This window comes from Plectropomus leopardus, chromosome 7 (genome assembly GCF_026936395.1).
Source record: "Plectropomus leopardus strain MGB_pleo_1.0 chromosome 7, ASM2693639v1, whole genome shotgun sequence".
NCBI lineage: Eukaryota > Metazoa > Chordata > Actinopteri > Perciformes > Serranidae > Plectropomus > Plectropomus leopardus.
The window spans coordinates 12,597,958-12,623,830 of NC_142182.1; the positions used below are offsets into that span (position 1 = coordinate 12,597,958).

A 25,873-nucleotide genomic window follows, 5' to 3' on the forward strand; every position below is an offset into this window, starting at 1 on the left:
TTTGCTACTCACACAAAGCCACAAACATACAAGATTATCAGCGTGTTTCACAACTTCAGACCACACTTGAAGAAAATGAATATTTACTAAGAGTGGGTCGATGGAGTGGTTCAATAGCTTCAAGTAAAATAAGTGAATGGTTTTGGCTTCAAGTCTTGGAGCTGAATTTTGGCTGTCATGTGTCCTGTAAACCCAGACACCCTTATGATGGTTGGTTTTAGTCACAGCTTTATATAAAGACAGAAAGGTGATTAGAGACAGAGAATTTGGAGGGGCAATGAAAAGCAGACCATCGCTCACTAAGCAAGTTCCTTGATTAATGCCACATTTTCTTCTGGCGCACACATTTCTTTATTCTGTTGCTATCCCTTTATCTCCGAATGTGCACACAAATACACAAAACCATGCAGTCTTTACACTCACACAGGCACTCACAACATGCCATTCTGCCAACAAGTTTAGGAGCTAATGTTTGGGTACACTCTAAGAGCCAAGGTTTTACATAAGGGATTACAGTGAGTGCACAGCCTGAACCCTTGTCGACACTTTAAAGCCACTCAGGGTGTTGGGTTTCAGTTTTGTCTCTTAAAAATCCCTGTCACAAGTGCATGTGAGGAGTGTCGACCTGAACAGGAGCCATGATAAAAAACCAAATCCTCTTCAAGTGATCCCAAGGTTGGACTAAGATTTAACTGGATGATTCCAGTCCTCACTGAACTTGCTGAAACCATGACTAAACCAGCAATGACATATTGTTATTTCTGTTTCTAATTAGGTCAGACTCAAGCTCTTTTTCTGAATTATTATTCATCTGAGTAGACGACCCTGGTGTGCTGCAGTCCCCACCTGCATCGGGAACACACGTTCCAAGACCTAGTAGTGACCCACAAGTCTTTAACACTGCTTCATTGCACAGCTAACATGCAAGTATTTCTTTAGAGCTTACGAGCATAATTGTAAGCAGACTGAGAGCGAAGCTCTAAATATGTGGAGTTAGGGTTGCCGATCGATAAGAAAAAAAGAAAGCCATTATAAGTGAAACTCCAGGCTATTCTTTTGACAGAAAGACCCTATTATACATCTTACACCAAATAATCCATGTTAATTATGATAAGAAGCTTTATTTTTCACCCATGGGGTAAAATGAGGTTATTCAGTCTTTGCTTCGCTGCAGGGTTATCAAGCCATGCTGATTTATCACCCAGTAGAGGTGATGATTTCACATTTGTTGGCATTATTAAAGCCTGTTTAAATACATACTGAAACCCATTAAACTATCCCTCTATAGGCAACGGTCCTGACTAAAAATTTATGTGAAAACACCATCAATGACGATTATGCCTATGAATCTAAGCCATAGAGGGAAAAACAAATTCACATTAGGAGAAAAGTTTTTTTTTTCCCAACACAATACTTCAAGCCTCATTTATTTCTTTCACTCAACCACAACGCAGACGATGACGTCAACATTCTTTATATCCTCCAGCGACATGATTATCATGTTCAATCAAATTGCAAACTTGTGAGATGTGCAAGTCAAAACAAAAATCTGGAGTCATCCTTGTGTGATATATAGCAGATTCAAGAGTCTTTAAACGGAAATATCCACTCTTATGATCTGTTTATGTGCACGGTGAATCTGCAGGAAGCATCAAGATCCTAAATCAAGATCATGCTGTAATCCAAACCGAGGTCTCACTTAAAACCAGTAGTCATGACAGCCTGAGGCCAAATCACACTTCTGCAGGAACAAAAACACTGCAGCAGTCTGTGAAGAAACACAAGCGCCAAACACAGCCACACCACAACCTATCCTATCACATGTCCTTCCACCAATAGAACTAGAGAAGCCAGGAACCTACAGAAAACCCCAAGTCCCTGATGAATCGGAGATAAAATGAATGAAAATCCAGACACATAACAACTTCTTACCTGCCTATGATTAACGCTTAAACATGTAAAATTGAATGAAAGAGTTGTAGACACAGACGTCTATGATCTCACTCTAAAATACTTAGTTGTAGTGCTACTTACCAATAAATCATTAGGCTGTGGACTTGCGGTCCAAACCAGCAAGCCCATTGATTTATAGAGAGCAGTGGTATCGTATTCTTGTTGGACCACGGCACTCTTTGGCAAGTCAGATCGCTATTCCAACCCGACGCGGCAAACACCCGCTCACCCGTCATCCCTCCTCTAACCCCTTCCGGCCCTCTCCTGGCCACTGGACATAATGACTTACTCCGCCAAGTCAGAACTGTTTGTCAGGCACTGAAACATAAAAAATAACATTAAAAGTGGAGGCTCCTTTTTAGTTACATCTCGTCCTGCCAAGAAATGTAATTTATGACAAGGTTTGTCTACAATAACACATTAAAGCCCTATGAGACGGGAATGCCTGTTTTTATTCTGCGTACAGGAGGAGTATTCAATGGAAAGTGGAGAAAAAGAGAAGTTCTGGTTAGAGTCAAAGTACACTGCAAATGTACTCAAGTGGTTATTTGCTGTAGGAAGAGTGTGTGTTGGAACTGCACAGAGGCATGTACTGTATGTCTGAGGGAGCTGGAGGCATTTGGTATCGTGGTCAGGCTTGGACCCGGAGCCAGCTTTAAGAGTGTGCCTCATGTCTCAAACAATGCTTTTGAGTTACAGCGCATTGTTTGAGGTTAGGGCATGTGGTTGAGTAGAGGTCTAGTGCACATTGTGGATTCCACTTTCTCTGCCTCTTCGTTTAAATCTCTGCAGTCTCAACAACAGAAAAAATGGTGGCTGTGAAGTCAAAAGTTTAATGGGATTTACGCCATTCACTCATTCATTCGCTTATGAAGTACATTCTTCCATTTTGTTTCAGCAATGCCATCTTTGTTTTGAAATGTTTTATGCAGCATGAATACTACAATGGCTCTTTGTCGTCTGTGTTTCTACAGTGAGTGTTTATATCAGATTTGACCAAACTTTTACCAAACTAGAGCAGTGACATGTCGGACAGAGCTCCAGAGTTTAGTGACATCTTGGAGATAACTAGGGCTGCAACCAAAATTGTTTTTTTTTTTATTATCAAATATTCTGCAAATCTCTTGTCACATTAAATCGATAAAGCATTTAGTCTATATTTTGAAAAATTGAAAGAGTCCAAAGTGACGTCTTTGAGTTGCTTTTTTTTCTGCAGATTTACACATTAAATCAATTAATCATTTAGTCTATAAATTTTTTTTTTTTTTAATTTATGTCAAAGTGATGTCTTTGAATAGCTTTTTTTCGGCAGATTTACACATTAAATTGATTAATCATTTAGTCTATAAATTATTATTTATTTTTTTAAATTTATGTCAAAGTGATGTCTCTGAATTGCTTCTTTTGTCCAACCAACAGTCCAAAACCCAAAGATTCTTTATGTACTATTATAAATGACAAAGAAAAGAAGCAAATTCTCACATTTAAGAAGCTGAAACCAGCAAATGTATGACAGTTTAGGTTAAAAAATCACTGAAATGGTTAATCAATTAACAAAATAGTTGGCAGTTTATTGCTATGTCCTGTGCTATGTTGTAGGTCATTGATTTACAACCACAATGCCAGGTTAAAGGACTTAATTATCATTCTAATCACACTGTCCAATATATATACAGTGCGCCCCATCTACACATTTTTACAGCATTTTTGTAAACAGATATTTTGCTGTATGTTTTGGCCTCTCATCTGCACGCACACTGAGTTTAAGCTCACTAAACCAGACATTTTTAAAATGCTCTCTGAGCTGCATCTTTTTCAAAACTCTGGTTACTTTGTATCCATGTGGACACATAAAATGGTGCACTTGGAAAACAAAGACATTTCCTCAATTAGTGCATACCCATTATTGACTTGTGTAAAGAGCACGTGTCAAAAACAATCACAGCAGTGGACTAACTTACCAGTTTGTTTACATTGTGTTACCACTGCTTGGTCTAATAAACAATTTAGACTTGAACTTAGTAATGCTACACCACTTCACGGACAAACGGAGGAGTCTGCTGTGTGTGTGTGTTATTTGGTCCATCTCAGCATTCTAGTGTGGACAAAGACATTTTGTAAAACGAAGGTCATATGCATAGAATGTTTCTTAAAACAGAGGGAGAAAATATCTGATATATATTCTAAAAATATGTCTGTATACATGTAGACAAGGTGTTAATGTATTATTTTTAACTGAGCATAGTCATACTGCATTACACTAATTATCAACAGTCCTGTGAACCCCTCATTTTTTAAAAAAAAGCATCATCCCTATGAATGAACTATGATGCCCTTATTTTAGCAGGATGTCTGACCGACACCATTGCGGATTGTCTGAAAAATTCGTTTTTGTCTCAACTGCCTGCTTCTCTCAGAGGAGACAGCAGGAAAAATACACAAACAGGCATCAGAGTTAATGTTTACTCTGCAGTGCAAACACCCAATAAACCTGTCTGGAACGTACAAGTGAGAGCTGGAGTATGAAAAAAGTGAACACACACACACACACACACACACACACACACACACACACACACACACACACACACACACACACACACACACACACACACACACACACACACACACACACACACACAGTGCATTCAGTGTATTCAGCTAGCCAGATCCATTTACTATCAAAGCATCCCACCAGTCGACTGACATCACTGCATTGTGAGCACCAACAGCAGATCCAGGGAGCACCGGGAAAAGCTATTGCAGAACTATAAGACTGGAATTGTTGTTGAGGCATACCGTTCATATTTGACAATGACAGGATTGGTGAAATGCCACCTACTGAAGGATTTATACTCTTCCATACTGTGTAATAAATTCACGAGCAGCTGCAACAGAAAATATCAATTTTCAGCATCAATGGCAATTCCAGTGACAGCTAAAGAGCCTGCCACATGGGCTCCGCCTGCCATTGGGGTGGGGGTTTAGTGAAAGAGGCTAGCAAAACAACATTCTCCAGCTATGCTAATTGGCATACTTTCACATGGGCTGGAATGCTATGATAACATCCACCTCCATTCCCCGAGGAGACCTTGATCCTGCAGGCGTTTACTGGGTCAGGGGACCTTGATGTGGATGAAAGCAAGGTAGAGGGACTTCATTATGGATATACAGAGCGGGGGATGGTGTCTCACTCTTGGACAGACACGTGGTATTTGGATATGCTGGGGGATGCTGATGCTTCTAGCTGTGGTATTTTGATGCATTGGGGGATAGAGTGAGGCTTTGGCTAAAATTTCTGTCACTGAGGGGCCTCTGCTGTCAGGTAGCTGTCACGCCACATGCACAGTGGGGGGCTATGCGGCAGGGGGACTAGTGGGTTAGTGGGGTGGGTTTTGGGACAAAGTGGAGCCCTGTCTCTGCAGGGATGGTTACAGAGGCATGGGATTGATGGGGTGGTGATGAGAGACGGAGATGTCAGGGAACAGACATCCATTCAGAGTGGGACCAGTAAGAGAGGCCTACTGGGGAACTCTGGGGCCCTCTGCTCTCTGACCTGGGCTGAGGAGGAGAAATTAGGGGAGGGAAGAATACAGAAAAAAGGGGGACTGTCCAGTAAGGTTCACACACATCACCCAACTGTGGTTTTATTATTCTGGAGTGTGACCTGAGTCAGCTGCCCCGGCGTCTACAGAGCCTACAGTTTGTGTCCGCGCGAGATGCTGCGAATCAATTACTTCTCTATGCTGCCAGAGTAAAAAACAACTTCACTGTGTGTCATGCCAGTAGGTAGCGGGGAAAGAAATAACAAACCTAGCTGGTTTCCTTGTCTGAAGGGCATGACATTTTGGGTCACAGCTCCATCGCAGGGCCTCCCAGATATTTCTGAGAGCAGAGACACAGAAATATGAGACTGATAAGAATCAGTCAGCTAAGGTCATGCCAGGCACTCAGAGGGAGACTGTAGGTGATACTCATAACTTTTTTACACTTATTAGACCCAGTGCTGCCGCAGGGTGCTCTAGCTTGCTAATTCTTGTCTCGTGTGTGGTCTGATGAACAGTATATTAATTAAATTCATGCTACTGTAGCTGCGAAACTTTCAGGGACCCACGTGAACCTGGATTCCATGAACTTGCAGCTGATTTCATCATCATTCTCATTAAAGTAGGTTAAAGAAATGATATACGGGTCCATTACGCTGTCAATGCGTTTTTGAAGGAGAGCTAGAGCGGGGAGTGCAGCTCAAGAAATAGAAAATCAATATGTGGTGGGCAACGTTGATATTGTGGCTGGCCACCAATAAAATAAATGAATGTATGGGAAACCCTGACAGATGCATCAATCCAACTTTGTCTCCCTCATTTACAGTAATTTAGCTATTAAATGTCTTTCTTTTTAACAAATTTAAAATCTGTATATTTCACTGCATGGAGAGACATAGGTGATGAAATGCAACCAAGGTCAGCGGTGGAATGTGAACAAAGGCCAGACATTACCGATCACGGTCAATACTTTAACCCCTGCGCCATAATGGTAGCCCATAATTTTGGTCAGTTTTAATCATCTTTTATTTGTTCTCATATGGCCAGCACCTAATCGTGTTGATAGGATTGTTATGGTCCCACTACTGGTCTGGTGCAACCAGTAAGTGTATTTCTAGATGTAAGGGTATGATACATTATTTTCTCTCTTCTGCTTAGAAGTGATAAATTTACAGCTGACAGTGACTTAATACCACACAGCCTCTGGCTTTTGTTTCAAATCTATTGTTGGCAAAAAATGATATTCCGCATTTTCTATCCATCATAAGCTTGTTTACTAAATCTCATGAATGCTGCTGTCACACTGAACGCGCCGCTGTGCCCTGATCAAATTTTTAAACTTTGAATGGAAAAACAAAATGAATTGTCAAATATTGGTATTTAACAGCCAAAGAAAGTATTTTCTCTCAATCATCACCCACTGGAAGTGTGTAGAAATGTATTTTTTTGGCAAGACCCTGCCCTCTGCATGTATTTCCTTATTTTTCTTCTTATTTTGCTGTGTTCAGGATGTTCCTGAACCTTTAGCCCCCAGTCAATAACAGCATGCAGGTGAGGTCAGGACCTTATAAAAAGTATAAGTATATCTAGATATAGATATATATTCTCACATAGGAAAGGGTTGAGGTGTTTTTCACTCCTGGCGGCCTCCCCTGGCTGTTGCCACAGACAGACAGAGAGATGGATGAATCGGCTATTGTTTGGGGTGCATGTGGCATAGACGTCAGGGGACAGAGTAACCAGAGACAGACCCTCTCCACATCCCCACCAGGGAGCTGAGCCAGAGAAACTCTAGTCACGTTCAAATAAATTCTTTCCTGTCCAAATTGACACCCTTCCGTTGCCATGGTGTGGCTTTGGTTTAGTTTACAGTAATTTGGAGTCTGGGTGGCACAGGAATGTGGTGAGGGACAGAGGCTTATGGTGCACTTAAGATGACTTACGTGCTCAAATTATGGGGTGGGTTTCCAACACTTATCGCTTTTCACATAAGAGGTTTACCTGCTGCTAGAATGAAGCAGGTTATTATTTGAAATGGGTTAAATATATATTGTCAACAAAGCCAAACTCCTGCTGAAATTTATCTCTCTCTTAGTTCTTGCTCTGTAATAAAGGCTCCATTATTCATCACTCTCACAAGATAATTATTGACCTATTGATCCATATGTCTTGATAAATGTCAGGGTTTATCCGAGTTGGTCAAAAGGGCTCAGACTGAAGGTTGAATTTTTCTTGGCATCTCATACAGCACCATTTAGTTGGACTAAAGGGCCATAAAATAACCCACTTTAAGGCAGGGTTAACTGAAGGTGCTAACCTCATGTGAAACATAACCACTTCATGTCCAAAATCAAGCAGATCCTACTGAAGCTGCCTTGAAGTGGAGCCAAACTCATTCCCAGCCAATGCATCTGCTCTTAATAAAAAATCAATAATCAACCTCATCAAACCGAAAACATCCAGCAGTGTGTGTGTATTTGCACCAGGTATAGTGTAGACTGCCCCACAGCAGGAGTGAACATTCATATGCTCACGAACAGTAAAACTGACGGACTCAGTTTTGGTCAATTTCAAACAATGACAGACCAACATGTGGTGCAGTCTTCATTTTCAACAGGCAAGATCTAATAAACGTTTCCCATGTACACAGGGAAGACAGACACATGGTGCTCATAAGCGACATTATGCTCGCCCTGCTAAAGGTAATGGATCCCCACTGCACAGAGAAATTAAATACACACATGGACATATGCACACATCCACAGCAAGATCTCTCTTACACTCACTGTCGCTGTTTCCTTGTCTCTTCCACACGTTTTCCTCGTCATATACTCATAATCTAGATTGTCAGCACTCTTTCTGAATTCCTGTTTTAATGTAAAAACCAGCATCCAAGTAGGAGATGAGGCAGGTATGAATTTAGCTCTTATTTAAATCAGCATCTATCTTTCCAGCTATAGGTAATGACAGGCTAAGAAAGGACCATCTGCGCTGTATGCCTACGAATTACATGCAATGCAGGAGGCAGTGTGCCCTTTATGTTATGAGGCAGGAATTAAAGCAGTGGAGGCTGGGATGGTGGATAGGCATGAAGCACGTTTGGGTCTTGTCACAAACCTGCAATAAACATTCATTTTTTATGAGGTGTAACCAGCCTGAACAGTAACCAAATGTTTTAGCTGCCTTACACCAGCCATACCTGAAACATATGTCGCTGAGCTTAAAGGAACACTTCCACCCAAATCATCATTTCTATATAAATTATTTTTGCGTGGTATGTTGAATTTGGGAAGAAATGTATGTTTTTCACCCATGTTGCCATAGTGAACAACTAATCTAAAAACAACATCTGAAAACTATTGATAAATTAAAGCCATAGGGGGGCACATTTTACAAAGGCAAAACTATGTCAAAACATCAGTTTACAAACTCTTTCACAATCTGCATACAAATGAGACTAATACTGGAAGAGTTGTGTGAGAGTTTGTAAACGGTTGTTTTGATATAATTTTGCTGTTGTTAAACAGGCGCCCTTTCATTTGAAGAATTTACTTGTTATTTGGATTTTTTTATCACCATGGAGGCATGCAGGGAAAACTTTTTCTTCACAAATTCAACGTAACACATGGTAACTGATAAACAAATGAAGATTTTTGAGGTTGAAGTTTAATCATGCTATAACTGCCAAGTGCAGATGAAACAGAAGGTGAGTATTTTTAAAACATTAGATGTGATCTAAGATTTTTTATATTGCAGAAAATCTGCATTACTGTCTGGTCATAGGGCTGGGACCATCACACTCAAACATGGCTTCAGACGTGTTAAAGGGAAACTTTGCTGATTTCAACCAGCATTGTATCATAATAATGTAGGTAGTATGTGTAAAAGAACTGTGGTTTTCAGATACATATTTTAGCTCACCATTTACTGTAATTCTCAATCATTTGTTACCTTATTGTTTCCTTATTCAAAACAGACAAGCTCACATCACATCACCCACCAGCAGGAGCATTTATGAGTCCAGTGTGGCGCAGTGCATTCTGGTAGCTGTAGGATTAAAAGCAAACACCACAACCCTCGCCCTCTGTTTTTTCTGGTCATGTAGCACCAATTTTAAAAGTATTTTTGTCTGTCTACTGCATCAGGCAGCCCAGCTTTATAAAAAATACAATATTTCCAGCAGTGAAATATTTCTTTAAGTAAGGTTGCAGAGAATTGACCAAACATTTCACTCCAGAACAGTTGTATTCAAATCAAGTCATGCAGTCCATTGCAGTGGTTATGTTTTCCAGTCACATATTACTGTGAAAATGAAAGCCGCCTGACTTCACACTCAGAAATCTTATGTAGCAGGGGAACAAGTAAAGGCCAGCTATGCTTCAGCCACTAACCCCAAACTGTTTCCAACGTCTGGAAGCAGGCTCCCAATGGAGGAGCTCATCAAAAAACAGCGTTCTCCAGATGAGAACTACTCTACAATCCAAACCATCTTCCATCTCCAACTGTGGAGCGCTGATGATGTCTGCAACACGGACCAAGGGGGTTCCTGTTGTTTTTTTATGACAGACGAGGCCAAATGTCAGTGTTTATAAAGGCAGCCTATTATCATTATTGCCATTGCGTATTTCCATATGTAGCTGCCCTGGCCATGACCGCTTACAACCTGATTATTACAATAAATCTCTCCAGAAGCAGGACGCAGAACAGTTGGTTTCTTTATGGCCATTGGTCGTCTTTCCAAGGCTGATCGCCACATCGAACAAAAGATCAAATGTGCAGCGAGCGCAAGGCCGGGACAGTTAATCTCTCTATTTGAAAGACAGAAAACATCTCAAGTCAATAAAACACTAAAGTAATGAAGTGTAGAGTTCACAGTGTGCCAGTGGAACAATCCGGCCTTGCGGTGTGCGACAACAAGGCCGGGTTAGGTCCACAACAGTTAAAGTTGATGCTGGAACATGAAGTAAAGCTGGATGACTCTAATATATGCTAGCAGGAAGAAATACACAGTGCTGACTGGCCGCTGGGAGATGATGTGCTGAAGGAACAAGGCTGTTGTTTTTGTGCCTGCAGTCTTGAAGAGAAAGAGGGGTATAATCCGAACACGTGGAAACTTGCTGTTTTACTTCATTCTCCTTCAGCGTCCTTTTTATATAACCTCACAGCTTTAATGTACGCTCCGCAGAGATCCAAGAGGAGACACCCAATAGAGAAATTCCAAGGTAGCAGCATTAAATCAACTGTGCAGGCAATCTTCAAACACGCACACACACAGGGTGTTTAAAGGTCATGTCACACAGTACTGCAGGGGACAAAATCATATGTGATCTCACACAGTCTTTAATAAATATTTTTAGGTCCATTTCAGATTCCATAGTCCGGACTCAACTGCACAAAATAAGTACATTTATCAAAAATAAACACCTTTCTTTCTCACACTGTCCCCCACTATAGATCTGATTCTCTCTCTTTGATGAATCCTTGACACTAATCATTTGTGACTTAAGGCAGAGTTAGGATAGCCACTTCTAATGTGTTGTAGGTGCATAGGGAAGTTCACAAAGATATAGGCCAGTAAAACAGCAGACATTATTAAAACTGTTTCAATGGATCAGAAAAAAGAACTAAAGAAAAACACTTGACCTGGCCTTGAGAAGATTTATAACTCCTCTGTTCTCCTCTGCTTTACTGGAGGACTAAACCAAAATGGCACAAGGCTTAGAGTGGGCGCAGCGAGCTGTGTGCAGATTTGCATTTTTGCACACGGTTTGAGTTAATGACAATGTGTGTATCATTTTTATCTTGAGCCATTGCCTGAATCTTTTGTGATGGTGGGTGGGAGCCAAGGCCTGGCCCCACTGCTCCATGTAGGAGCTGGCTCTGTTTACCTAGTCCTGATGGAGTCCAGATGGGCTTCCTATGACTCTCCTCTCCTTCACAGGCTTACTGAGTCTGGACCACTGATTCCAGCAGCTGGGCAGAGCTGGGCGGATCGTCTCTGGATGGGCAAGAGAGAACACAGGTGGTTCTTAATTGGGACGGAGGAGATGGCTGATATTCTGTCATGGCAAAGCTGGATATCAAGTGCAGTGTGAAGTCCAGCTCGGGATGGAAAGATGTGATAAACCACAGAAAGTGAAGGACAGAAGTGGACTTCACTCCTCTGTAGTGTGACTTTATAATGGAGAAGGACTGGCAGTCTACCTGAGTCCCACTGACTGAGCTCTGAATGATACATTAACCCGTTCAGATCCCCGAGTCCATTCGAATTACTTTTCTAGGATGTCTAGATCTATGATTATTGTCATTTGACTCAACCTAAATTCACAGCCTTATTTGATGAGATGCCAAAAAGCCAATCACAGTGTTCTACGTCATCTGAAGTGGACTGCAGTGGAGCCACGCCCCCTTTTGTGACAAGCATGGCTGACCGTGAGAAAAGGAGGAGGAGCAAGGCAGGTTTGAGTCTATTAATCATGTAGTAAAAATACATCATTTGTGATTAAAGACCTTTTAAAGTAAACATCAGATGTTATATTACCTGTACATGTCCAAAAAAAAAAAAAAAAACATAGGAAAGATTTACAACTTATAAAAATATCCGTCCACTGGAATGGAAGATGGATCTGAGTTTCACTGGAAAATGAATGAGGGAAATACAGTTCAAATAGGGAAAGACTGTTCTGATTTGATTTTCTTTATTTTTTTTGAATTATTATTAGATAGGACAGTTTAAGCCTGAAAGGGGGAGAGAGAGGGAGGGACATGCAGCAAAGGGCTGAGGTTGGAATCAAACCTGCGGCCGCTGTGGGGCTGATTTGATTTTCTAATGATACGATCAGCTTAGAATGGATCTTCTCGATTATGTTCACAGAATATTCACCTCTGGAGGTTTTCCACATACTGTTTTCAGAGAATACTGGGATAGGATATTTGGATTCACGATGACAAAAAGTTATATATATGTAATGTACTTCACAGCATCACTTCTTTCATTGATATGGCTTAATTCATTAAAAATAAAAAATAAATAACCTCACATTTGTTGCTGAAAAAAGGTCTACTAAGACCATTAATTGACGTTTTTATTATTAGGCATTTTTTGTGTGAAGACTCTTCTTCCATTGTTATGGACTAAAATTAAAACACATAATAAGGCATCCCATTTGAAACGTTTTTTTGTTAATCGTTGAGGAGTGCATTTATAGTAGAAATCCATCATTTTAATATTTATTTTGTGTTTGGAACATAATTGGGTTCTGTACGGGTTAAATGCATAAAATAATCCTGCACTGCAACCTCATTTCACAGACTGTAAAGCGGCATTTTCTTTATAGACTATGCACAACTTCTTGTGGGCCAGGTTTCACACTCTTTATGGTTAGCCTCAAAAGGAAACCAGGCCTTCCTCTCTGCCACAAAGAAGACAAGGGACTTCAGGGGAAAATAAGCCCCTGGGCATAATGCATACATGGTCTCCGGCCCAGTTTCTCTCTATGGAAAAGCACTCCTAAGCCTTCAGGGTAATAGCTTCCATGTGCAGAGCCCCAATACTCCATCGAAAACTGTAATAACAACACGGAAAAAAGATTTGTGTTATTGCATTGCATGTCATAATCTTCAAAGGCTGACACTCAGTTTGTCTGAGAGATGCAGGTGACTGGTGGTGACTGCTGAGGTTGTATTGTCAGGTGTGTTTAGATATGTCACCAAAAGTCCCTCATCACTCTCTCTTACTCAAACAGGAGCACACAGACACATAATGTACTCGGTATGAGTTTTTCAATGTATTTTTTGGCACTTTGAGCACCACAAGCTGGGTGCCATTTAGTTCCATTATATTCAAGAAAGGGCAGACATCTCTGCTGCAGATATCTCCAACACTCAGCAACTCACACCAAATAAATCTAGATAGAAAATACCACTACAGGTAAGAGGAAAAAAATGTGTATTTTTTTGACGTTGGCTGAACTGTACCTTTGAAGTCCCGGTGAAATAAAAGAGCATCTTCAGCTTCTGTACTGTGATGTATTTCCCAGAGAAACTGGATATTTGATCCATGTACAGTCTCAGGAGGGATTTTAATCAAATCCTTCACATTTGATTGGATCGCTAAAAAGTACGCCAATTCAGAGTTTATCACGATAGTTAATATGACACATCTATGAGCGTGATAGAAAGCTACAGCGGACTGCTGGCTCCACACACATCTAACTCAGCATTATGTCAGGAGGAGGGAAAAATTACTGAATTAATGTATTTGGTGAATAAATGAACAAATTAGACCTCAGCCACATGGTTTGTAAATGAAAACAAGGCTTTATTGTTGAAAAGTTGGTGAGGCCCTGACAGTATCATGTAAGCAGTCCATTATGAAATGCCTTGCACATAATCTGGAGCGGTCACAGATACCGCATTTCTCAAGTGAACAAATTCTAGCCCATAGACTGTGAGCATGCTATTTTGGACACATGAAGACACACTTGCATAACATACCGTTGCTAGCTAGCTAACTAGCTCTGTGCGGCAAAAAGTTGCAGATTGATTTTTGGGTAGATGTCATGATATTATTGGAGGAAACTGGCTGATACTAGCTCATGTAAGCACATGTCCTATTTTGTTTACAAGAAGAAAACATTATTGGATTTTGATGTCAGAATATGAAGATTTGTTATTTTGTTCTGCATTTAAAAAAAAGGTGCACAAAAATGTCCAGGGACATGACCTAAAAGGGTTCAAAAGTGTATTCTTTTTTAAAAACACATGCATCATGACACATCCACATTCAAAAATATACATTTCCTTTTTGGGAACTGCCTTCAATATGCAAGTATTCACATACAAAAAACATTATTCTAAATCACTACTGACAGAGGTTGAAGTCCTACACAAAAAAATACACACTGTACATAGTCACTCGAATGACCTCTGTAACAAAGCCAGCATATAAACCCGACTCTGTCAAAAGACTTTCTGTAATTACAAGCTGAAAGCTGGAATGGATATAGTAGTTCTTCAGTAAATACAAGTTTTTCGTTTGTGACAGACGTGATGAATTGAAATGTGTCCAAATCAAATGAAAACACACCCTGACTTTGATACCACAAGTCCTCACTTTTCACCTATTACTTTGCCACAGGCTGTTGCTGTTGATGAAGTCAGTGTTACCAACTATTGATACCAGAGACAGAACACACTTTCATGAGCTTATGCTTACATTAATTGTGTAAACAGAGCAGGAACTGTGCAAGTGCATGTACACACAGAGCCAAAAGTTCACCACAGACACACACACACACACAAACACACACACACTTTATTTTGAATCTTGGCCTTGAAACCTGAGACTGTTGGTCAAGTTCCACACACTGTCAATGGGGAGACATGTGCGAGGTAAACACCTACAAATATGCACATGCACGTGTGCTCGATTAAATATCACTGATTGCACTGCGCTACTTCCTCAATGAGTGGGCCCCGCGGACACCTCTCTGCTCAGTATGATTTCTCCACGCTTTCACCAGCCTTGACAACAAAGACCATGCTGACAGTAATCCAGATTACACTGGCCTGAGCCAGGTCAATGTGTGGAACGGCCTCCAAACATATACTGAGGCTTGTCAGCAGGTTACTTGACTGCTGTTCAGTTTTGGTTCCTTGCTGCACTTTTACTTGGAGTTGGAAATGTATGTGACACCACTAATGCACATACATTTCTAAAAGAAAAAATGAAACCTCTGGCTTTAGCTCGGGCCTGTGAACACTTACAGCACAGAGCTGAGAATGACTGCAGACTCAGTTTGGATTTGTATCATACAATAGGATTGGAGGCAGACAAATGGTGTTTATTGCATTCATGTGGTGACAGACACTGCCTTTATTTGTGTGTGCGCTGAATAAATGCATGTGCATAATAAGTACATGTGCCACACAACTGTCTCGACGCCGCATTTTAATGAGCATGTTATTAATTTATGACACGACAGGGTTCACAGAGAAAAGCAACTGACGTTTTCGATGACAACCATGACTTTGGTTGACCTCTTTAACCCCTTCCATGTGGCAGCACTTTCTGCACATCCAGACTTGCATCCATGTTAAATATAAAAGGGCTGTCATTGTTTTAAGACCGACCAAGAGCAAGAGCTGGCATGACTTGATAGACTGTGGGCTCGATAGGGGCAAAGTTACAGATGGTTTATTAATCTGGAGGGTCCCATCAAACCAAAAGAAACTTTGTTGTTGTTGTCACTTCATTTTCCTGAACGGATGATGTCAGATGGTGAGATTTCAGTCCATTGTCCAGCCAAACCCACGTGTGACATCATGAGGCATCCAGCTCCAATGTAGCTGGTCTCCCTCTGCACTCTGTTACCCCCAAAAGCACCCCGAGTTCACCAGTCATAAAGTCAAAGTGACAGACAGTCCCAGCAAAAATCATGCAGAAGACTAAAGGAAGGAACAAAACCAATAACTGTAATTGAAAAGGCATTCCACGATTTAATTGCATACATGGACATTTATGTGCGTCACTATTTAAGCCAATTGGAGAAAGGAGGCAAGTGGTGCTGACACTTTCCATGAGTCCGCTTCATTACTTAACACCCATGTGCCGAGACATTCACCCCGAACACACACTCGACTGGCCTGCAGCAGAGACCTGAGTGGCTGCCCAGGCCTTCATATGAATGACGCGTAAATGGAAATCCGCTCTTAATGCTCAACAGTTACACAGACCTTCAGTCCACAGTAGTCTTTCTCACATATTGATGTCCCTGTTGAGTCCTTCCATCCATATTGGTCTATTTCTCTGTTCTTTCCACTTCCCTGGCTCTGCCTCATGTAAAAAAAAAATCATCTGGCATGAATCTGCTCAAGATTTTTACCTCAGTGATTGTTATTCCAAAATCTGACAGATGACAAAAATGCTGCACTCACTCACCCACCCACCTTCACCATTATGGCATGGATATTTTTGCACTGGCAGGTATACATCCCTTGTGGCTAGCTCTGCCGCTACTTCTTACGTAAGCCGCCGTCATGCTGCTCCAGGAATATTTGTTAAAAATGCTGCGTGCCACTGGACTATAGCTGTGGAATGAGCACTGTGTCCAGGTGCACTCAGTCCCCCTTCTGTCTTCAAGGACAACTACATCACCATCCCAGATAACAATGGAATGATTGGATCTTCCTGAGCCACCAACCTGACTCCAAATTCCATCAGTAGGAGAATAGAGATGGTATTGTTCCTTTAACACTCCAAAACAAACATATTAGGCGATCTACCATCTGCAGTCCGCTCTCAAATATGTCCGACGTTTTGTCCTTAGATAGCCAATAAACACAAAAAGGTCACTCTCTTGGATTTTGACCTCAGTCAGCAGGTCACTTTCACTTTCTCTGATTTATATATTCTTTCCCTGCATTTTTTTCTTCCTTTAAACTCTGCCCCACTCCTTCACATCTTCACTTCCCTTTGGCTCTCAAATAACAAGAGCTCTGAGTGCTTTAACACACCCCTGGTCAAGGTCAAGCAACACCCAGCATTCACTGGTGACCTTCACAGCAGCTGCAAATGCAAGTGCTTTAACAAACGCAGTCAGGGTCAGAGATACACTGGCTGCCTAACCTATCGGTGAGGAAGAGAAAACACATGCTCGTGTACGCAAATACACATGCCAAGTCATCTGTGTTGATCCAGACAGGACAGGCAAACAACAGATAGTCATGGGCAGATGAATGTGCCACACCCCCATCTCTGAAAATATACACTCCACTACTCCGCATTTCTGACAGGTAGTAAGAGGTCCGTCAGAGCCCAGATGTTAACGTGAAAAAGGATTGTTTTTATACCAAACTGAGATCATGTTATAAAAGCAGCTTAAAATGGGGACCATGAATGGAAAAGCTGAGTGAATTAGGAATGGCACCCGTCCAGGCCTTCTGATGTGTGAATCAGTGGAGCTTGAATCTGCAAATGGAGTTCAGCAAGTTCAAACACAAATGAAGACGGATTAGGCTTATTACAAACATACCAGCGTGTCTTTACAGTGAAAATACAAACTCAAACAAGTATGATGCACTGCAATGTATCTTTCGTCAGCTGTAATGGCATTTTCTTCATGGGTATGAAATCAGCTAAAGTAGTGGCCCGGTAACAGAAATTCCACAGTGTGTTTTTTAAGTGAGGACATGCCTCGAGTGAATCATTTGAAGCTTCATGAAATGATGTCATGAGTGAAAGGTCATAAGAGGTCACCTCAGAAACAACAGAGGCCCCTTTTAGAGCAACACTGGATGACAGATAGGGCAATAAATACATGGGAAATATCAATTTCCAACCGTATTGGTGCCGTACCTTACTGGAGAATGGGAGACGTTTTATTGGAGATTTGTTTAGAAGAGATTAAACAGCCCACCTTAACGTTTTTTGAGATATGTCCCCTGTTTGAACTCACAGTCCAGTGTACTGCCAGTACAACCCTGCCAACACAAGCTTCAATCCTGCCAATGCAAGCCAAGAAATTTCTCTTGAGAGTCAAAGTTGGACAGTGCGACACTGGACTGACAGTAGGGGGACAATAGAAGAACTGTGGTTCCAGAGACAATAGGACAAAAATCTTTAGGGAAAATGTTTTGGGATCAGACACAATGCAGAGATACGACTGTGGTGTTGTGGTGGGATCTTGGTGGATGGAAAACCATTGGAAGAGAGAAAGAGAGACAAGCTGCGCAGTGCGTCTGAATATGTTGGAGTGAGGGAGAAGTGCAGGGCCTCATAAATCTACAGACACATCCAGAGAACATAAGAAAGTCCAGGTGTCGCCCTGCACCCAAACGAGGCACACACAGAGGCTATTCGGTTTTGACCTGACCCACAGCAGATCATACTAAACTCTTTATGTGACAGATATGAGACATATTGCGGCAAGTGAACCAAATTTTAAACAGCTTATAAGAAAATCATAGAAATGTGAAAACAGTAAGATAAAGTGGTTGAAAGAAACCAAAGGTTTTTAACATCCACTATCAGCCCAATGATATGAAATAAACTTGCAACAGCGTATATGGAGGGTCATTTAAATCATTTCATTTGTGTTTGTTTAAGGACACTAAACACAAACTGATTGGATGCTGGCAACATTCAGACATTAATTTTGCTGTGAAATTACACAGAAAATTTCCCGCTGTTAAGACTCACTCATCTACTAAAGATGTTTACTTCTATTATCGGTATTTACCATTATTTCCCAATTACAGCTTGTTTACATAATGGCGTAACTGACAGAAAATGAACACTATTCAAGGTTGTTAGAGGAACAAAATGTGGAAATTTTTACCTCCCCTCTGATGTTGATGAAGGTCATGACTGATAAAGACATTATGCTCGCATGAGCAAAATTAATGAAGTAAAGAAATAATAAAAAAAAAAGGGGGGTTCAAGAGTCAAAACTGCTGGTCCTCTCAAGATGTGTAACAATGTGAAATTCCATCTTAATCCTTACTTCCCTTTCTGCTGTCATGCACCATAAGTGCATTTGGCTTTGGGAAGCTGCAAGCTGTTATTAATTGATCTCCTTCTCACTCTGCCATTTATTTTCCAATCTCTCCTTAAAGATGTTTGTCACACTCATGTTTATTTAATATCCAAAAATATTGAAAAGTCAATTACGTAAAGCTGCAGCTGGTAACTTTTATGCAAATAACTTTGTGTCATATTTGTTGAAACTGTCACTATATTCTGAAAGACATATATGAGGAAAAAAATTCTCCCTCCTCCTCTTCCTGCTACTTCTAATGGCATTCACCAGAATCTCCTGCGGTGCACAAAAATCAGCCAATCACAGCCGAGGGGTTTTTAATACAACTGTCCCTCATGTTATCACTGTTCGTGACCTCAAGTGAAACTTTCAAACTAGGCAACGCTTATCAAATATGAATAAAGATTGTGTTAATATTATCTATTTCTCATCTCAAATGTTTTCAGAAACATATTTCATGTCATGTTTAGCTGTAAAATGGGAATGTTTGTGACCTGGCCAACATGCTGGATACAGATGTACCAGGCACCACCCGCCGGCACAAACTTTCTCATGCTACAGCTGAACAGTGCTCTAAACTATGTTTCTGACAACATTTGAAAAATAAAATACGACACAATGCACTCACTTATGATTAAACTTTTTCAGACTGGGTGCTGAATCCTCAAAATAGATATTAATGTAGACTGACAATCTACACACTGAAGAAGAGCGCCCGGCCTGAAACGTCCATGTGGCAATAACAAAAATTATAATCGGACTGCTGTTCTAATCTTTGCTTCATGAACACATTTAAAGCCACAAATAGGCAATGCAGTAACAGAATCCTGATTCATATTCGATCAGCGCTGCCTTGTTTGACAGTTTGACTGCAGTTCATGAACAGTGATTAACGTGATTGACAGCTGCGTTCAAGACTCCTTGATAATGCCATTAGAAATGCTACAATTCAATAGAGTAGGCAGAGTACGTTTTTTCCTCACTCATTAAGTGTTGTAGTGACAGTTTCAGCAAATATAACAAAAGTTGTTTTTGTTTGAGTAAAAGTGACCAACAACAGCTTAAAGGGTTAGAGGTGGAGCTATTTAGGAAATGACCATGATAACTCGACGCTGATGGGGTAATAACCAGGTCCTTACAGGTAATGACTGGGTCCGCTTGAGTTTCAACTCCTCCCTGTCACAATGTGTTGTGCTGAAGAGTAGTTTGGGGTAGTGAGGGCTATGAATGTGCATCTGGGTTTCGAGAAGTTTTATGTTTATGCAGGAGTGAAACCAAAACACAGCATGAAGACACAGTCAGCTAAAACACATTCAGACAGGATTCACTGTGTCCCCGGTCACTTGCTGAAACTCTTCCAAAGCTTTGACAGTGAAAAAAGCACCAAATGTGTGCTGAATGTCTACCCCCTTGTGGACAGAAGACATATTGCTCAGCATTGTGCAGAATATCAATAGCCAGGAGGACTTTTCTGTCTGATGCAGGACAATATAATAAAGAAAACAAACAACTGGATTTAAAACTAAATTCCATTTGATGCTGAATAAATAGAATAAACTGGCAGAGATGCAAAGGTGCAGTTGGTTTAACACAGATGTGAATGTCAAGGTATGTAAATCCTCCAATCCCTGCTTCTGCTCTCACTGTTCTTGTGAATACAACTGTCAGGTTAATCTTCATCAACCTGAGACAAACCTGTGGTTTGACTGTTCATGCCAAACAACATTGAAAAGCTGTAAAGGCTGCCAACGCAAAGCCCTACAGGCCTTTCTGTAGGCAGAGCAGCAATGTGCAGTGAACCTGCTAACCCTCGGCTGCAGACAAAATCACACTAATATCGCCAACGCCGCAATGTGCTAACTTAAGACTGCTATTCGAGGGTACGGCAGAAGTCCCCCCATTCTTTACCACGCACACATACACACACTTCCTCTTCCTATTAGTCTGCGAGTGAGACAAAGCTCCACCAGGGAAAGGAGATAGGAAGGGAGATCTATTTGAAAGCGATCTGAACTCTGATAGGTCTTTCCACACAGACTGGCAAAGATTTAGTCCCTTGAAAACAAGACTAGAGAGACATAAGATGTGTAGTTCATCATGAGGCCATATGTAGGAGCAAAACAGTTTGGATGCCTTTGGCAATGTGGTTTAACTCCGATACTGATCTGAGAGCTATTGCTCACACAGTGACTCACTATGGCACAGTCTCGGCACGGCGGTGCCGATTAACCAAAGCATTCTCTTGGCATATTCCTTTCCACCAGGATGTGTTTGATTAGTGTATTCATTCTTAAAAATGAAAGGAATTCTAACCAAGAGAAGTTTCAGCTGGTCGTTATCTGCAACCCTCACCGCTAGATCCCACCAATTCTCCCTAAATCTTACACAACAGGAGGGTTTCCATTAACCATTAAATTGCGCAAATTGAAATTGGAAATGTAAAATATGCCTAATGGAAACACGCCAATTTTGAAAAACTCCCACTTACTGCAAAAAAAATGTTATGCTGTGATGCGAAAAAGCCATATTTCGCAAAACTGCAATGGAAACACTTTTCCCACTTTTAGAAGTCACATGATGCTATGGCTATGCATTTGTCCTTAGAACTGTGGCTCCTTTGGGAATGATGCAGCAGGCGCTACAGGACATGTAACTGCATCGCATAACTCTTCAAAAGTTAAGTCGATCATCTGGAAGTTTTAAATCCACAATTCCTCTGTGAAATCACAAACTATCATCTCCCAGAAATCCCTCATATGTGGCCACTCCGGCTTGCCTTACCACTATCACTCTTATAATACGCCTACATCGCCTTTGATTGGAAATAATGACGGCTAGTGCGGTGGCTGCAATAGAAACAAACCTGCTAATGTTTTGAACATCCATCGCCATGCTTCTTGGAATCTTATCGCCAGAGGAGAAGTCACACAACAATGAAGTCATCTCACAATTGTGTTTTATCGACATTTCAAAACGTCACTTGATTTTTGCACAAATCTGTAATGGTAGCCCGCCCACTGTTCCTTTAAGTTGTTGCACATTCAAGCTGCTCCCATTGTAGTTTAAAAATACTGCAGGGAGCACTCTAAGGAGTGGCCCACACAGATGATACAAAAAAGACTTGCATTCACTTGCATTCCAACAACATATTGCAAAGAATCATCTTGTGTTTCAGCATCTTGCTTTAATTGGAGGCAGACAGATTCCAATCATCGGCCATTAAAACCCTCTCTCTCAGGACGGATGTGCAAGTAGTGCCATTAATCATGCAGACAGGGCAAATAACACTGTTCTTAGAAAGCTGATGTCTACACAGAATCATTTTTGTGGCTCATATATACATTTACAGTTTCTCTGTATGCAAAAGCAGAAAAAAAGGCACAAGAGTCATTAAATAAGTTTCACAGGAGACAAAATATGTGAAAGAATAAAGTCAAAGCTCGTTTTACACTAAATATCCCATGTGGCCAGACATCAAGATCAAACATCATTCCAACGTTAATTATTAGCAACTGAGCAAAATTAAAATGTGGGTGTAGCTACAATGCAAAGTAGACACCATTAAGGGAAACCAGTATGGGTGGATTAAACATATGTGTGAACATTTGAGTGTGAATGTCTGAATGACAGCATGGATACCTGTTATCATCTGCCAGTGCTGTGAACCCCAACACAGCACTGGCACTGGATAACAGACACCCCAGGGGGACCGGCCCCCGCCAGAGCTCACAGCGACTCCGAAAGCAAAACACATAAATAACAACAAGAATAATTACCATCACCACCCCCAGTTTGCAGCAAACTCGCACAACAACCCCACCAAGCACAGCGAGGGAGACGTGGGATCTGGGGATCTTGGAGCAAATCAAAACCAACATTCTCTTTCCTGGGAAGGTCCCAGGGCCTTTGTTATCTGCCTTCAGACCAGTGTGATTCATCAGTTGTGTTATGGATGTTATTGTTGGCTGTGCAATGGGTTCTTCTCATAACCCCAGAAGTACAGCAGAGATAAATGCCTGCTATATCACTGTATCCCCATCCACCTGACATTTATGAGCAGTATTTGTGTTGATCATTTCATAACGGCTTGAGCAGGTGGAGGTCTTTCATTCTCCTTACTGACGGCACTTTACGTCAGCCATAAAGGGATGACTCCTCCAGATCGTGCACAGCACCCCCACCACCACCACCAAACACACACAAAGAATGCCACAAGCTGTCAATCATTTTAACTGACCCGGCCTCTCATATCCCACAAACCCAATCATCAGTGATTGTCAGATGGCAGGTCTATAAAGCCTGGTGTTTACCCCGTCTAGACAGACTGGGGGACTGGCAGCCATGGGCATCTGAGTAGTATATTGCACCCAGTTTAACCACAGATGAGAGCTCCACTGTCATTTACGCCGTAAATCAGCTCCTTGCACATAAACAGCCTATAAGGGTTGGGGTGTTGAGAAACCAATTTGACGAGTAATCCGAAAACAATGTTTCAAAGCATAAGAAGCTCAGAGGAGGAATTCCCTTTTGATCAAACACATTAGCGCACTTTACTCCTGAGGCTGTGCGGTGCAATAAATCATCAAGCTGAAGCTACAGTATAGTTTCTGTGGTTCCCATACCATGGAATGCTGGGTAAAGCAGCTTCATGGATAATCTGAGAGAAGGCTGAATTGTCTTAGAGCTGAAATATGAGAAAAAAAGCAAATCCTGCACATATAATATTTATTTTCACTATCCAAACTCTTACACCCAGAGGAATGAGTCAAGAGTATGAGATCAAACATTTTCCCTTAAATAAATAATACTGGTTGTATTGTGAGGGTTCCTATTCTGTGTGTTTATACAAGTATAACTGAAAACTTTTATTCCTTTATTGGAAATCAACCTTTTTTCCTTTGTTCAAATTTGACCTTTTGTCATTTTTTGTATGTACTGGAAATTACTTCTGTTCTCTTTACACATAAATCAATAAAATTTTGAACGCAGATGATGCAGACTAATGATGAGTTTTAATATCAAGTATTTTGATATATTGTTTTTATAAATTGAGACATGACAGACAGACAAGAAATATATATAATTTTAAAAAAAACACAAATAAATGAGCCACTGAAAAGCGCAGAGTAAAATGTTGATGTTGATGTTGTGTAATAAGGCCTTGACGTCACTGTCTTTCTTCCCCTATGTACTTTTTCTATGTATTTTTTTCTATGCATTTCCTATCCTACTTCATTTACATTCAATTGTTGAATGTCAATCGTTTTAACACCCTGAGTGATTCAGATATTTAACCACACCTGCCACCACAGAGCTTGTCAGCCTATAGGTGTGCATTATGTATAAATATCAGTGTGGTTTCTTTTTCCAACATTTTGACCTGACAAAGATCCAAGTAGGATCGAAACTTTGTCTTTATTAAACTCCTGTGGCATGGAGTTAGTGTGCAGGCGTTACTTTTTTCCTCATGTATGCTATTTTTTAGAAAGTCTTGCACCTATGTGATGTATGTTTAACTACCCTCTCTCAACTTGTAGCTGAAGGTAAACAGAAACAATAAATCCTGCTCCACAGCAGCAAACATTGCACTAAGGTGAAAAGAGCTAAATTTTCACACATTTATCTGAGCAAATAAGAATAGTTCTTGCTGCGGGTGAAGCGCTCGCCTCTCCAAAAAACAAATATTATTTCCCCCTTTTAACTGGCCAAGCACTGACAGAGACACACTGTACTAGGCTTCTCCTCAGTGTTTCCAGCTAAAACCTCACTCAGACCTCAATTTAACATGGCACACAGTAATGCCTGGAAAAAATTATGCCACCACACATATTATCATATTAATTACCACAGCGTATTTTCGCTCACCAGGAGCAGAAAGAATAAAGAATCACAAAAATGAAAAATGCTGTCTAACCAGAGGAATTTGTTTACGCAGAAGTTATGAGGCAAAAAAAGTCGAGCAACAGTCTTTAACAGAAGATTTTTCAAAACACCACATTCTGCAAGATGGGCTTTGGAAAAAAGACTAATTGCAACATCAAGCTGTAACATCTGTTGGAAGATGGATTAACATGCTGAGCTATGTGGGTGCTTTTCAAGAACACCAGACTGCTCATGCTAAATATAGAGATGTGACTGTATATTTGGCATTCTACAAATGCAGATAAAGGCACGGTTACCGTCTGCACAGCTGTGACAAATCCACTAAACACTGTAGCTGCTGGACTGATAGTGTCTATTCCATCTACAGCCCTTCAACTGGAATCACTGCCATATCACTGGAAGGAAGTGGACCTGTTATTGTTATGACCTCAAAGGCTTTGGGTGGTCCCCATTTACACACACACACACACACACACACACACACACACACACACACACAAATGAAGAGAGAGAGACAAGAGACAGCAGGCATGGAAATGTTACTATCCAAAATACTTTGATAGAAGCTCTCCAAACACCTGCAAGTCTGATGAGAGCACATGCATCGCTGCTTGCAAGGACCCAAAATGGCCTGCAGTGCCTTCACCCACTCTTTCTTACACAAAATGTATCTCTGGAATGTCTTTTTTTCATGTAATCAATGTAATATATATACATTTAAAACATCTTAAACAGGCAAACTTATCCTGTGACAATGTCAAAACTCATTGGCTATTGGTCTGACTATAATAAGCCCCTTTGGGGGATGGCCAATATTTTGGGAGATCTGTTGTAGCAAGCGGATATCTGGACGTGGATGTATTACTGAACAACCAAGTAAAGACTCAGGGTCCCAAAGTGTCGGGGCCTGGAACGCAAGTGTAAAATGTGACTCAGAATAACCACAAAGAG

At 40.9% G+C, this 25,873-nt stretch overlaps 1 protein-coding gene across 1 annotated transcript in view; it reads right to left on the reverse strand.

Annotated features, from left to right (window-relative positions):
* Positions 1–25,873, reverse strand: part of znf469 (zinc finger protein 469) — a 225,122-nt gene that overhangs the window by 172,842 nt on the left and 26,407 nt on the right. Inside the window, 1 exon segment of the mRNA XM_042496092.2 lies at positions 11,387–11,496. The gene's annotated coding sequence lies outside the window, so the exon portion shown is untranslated.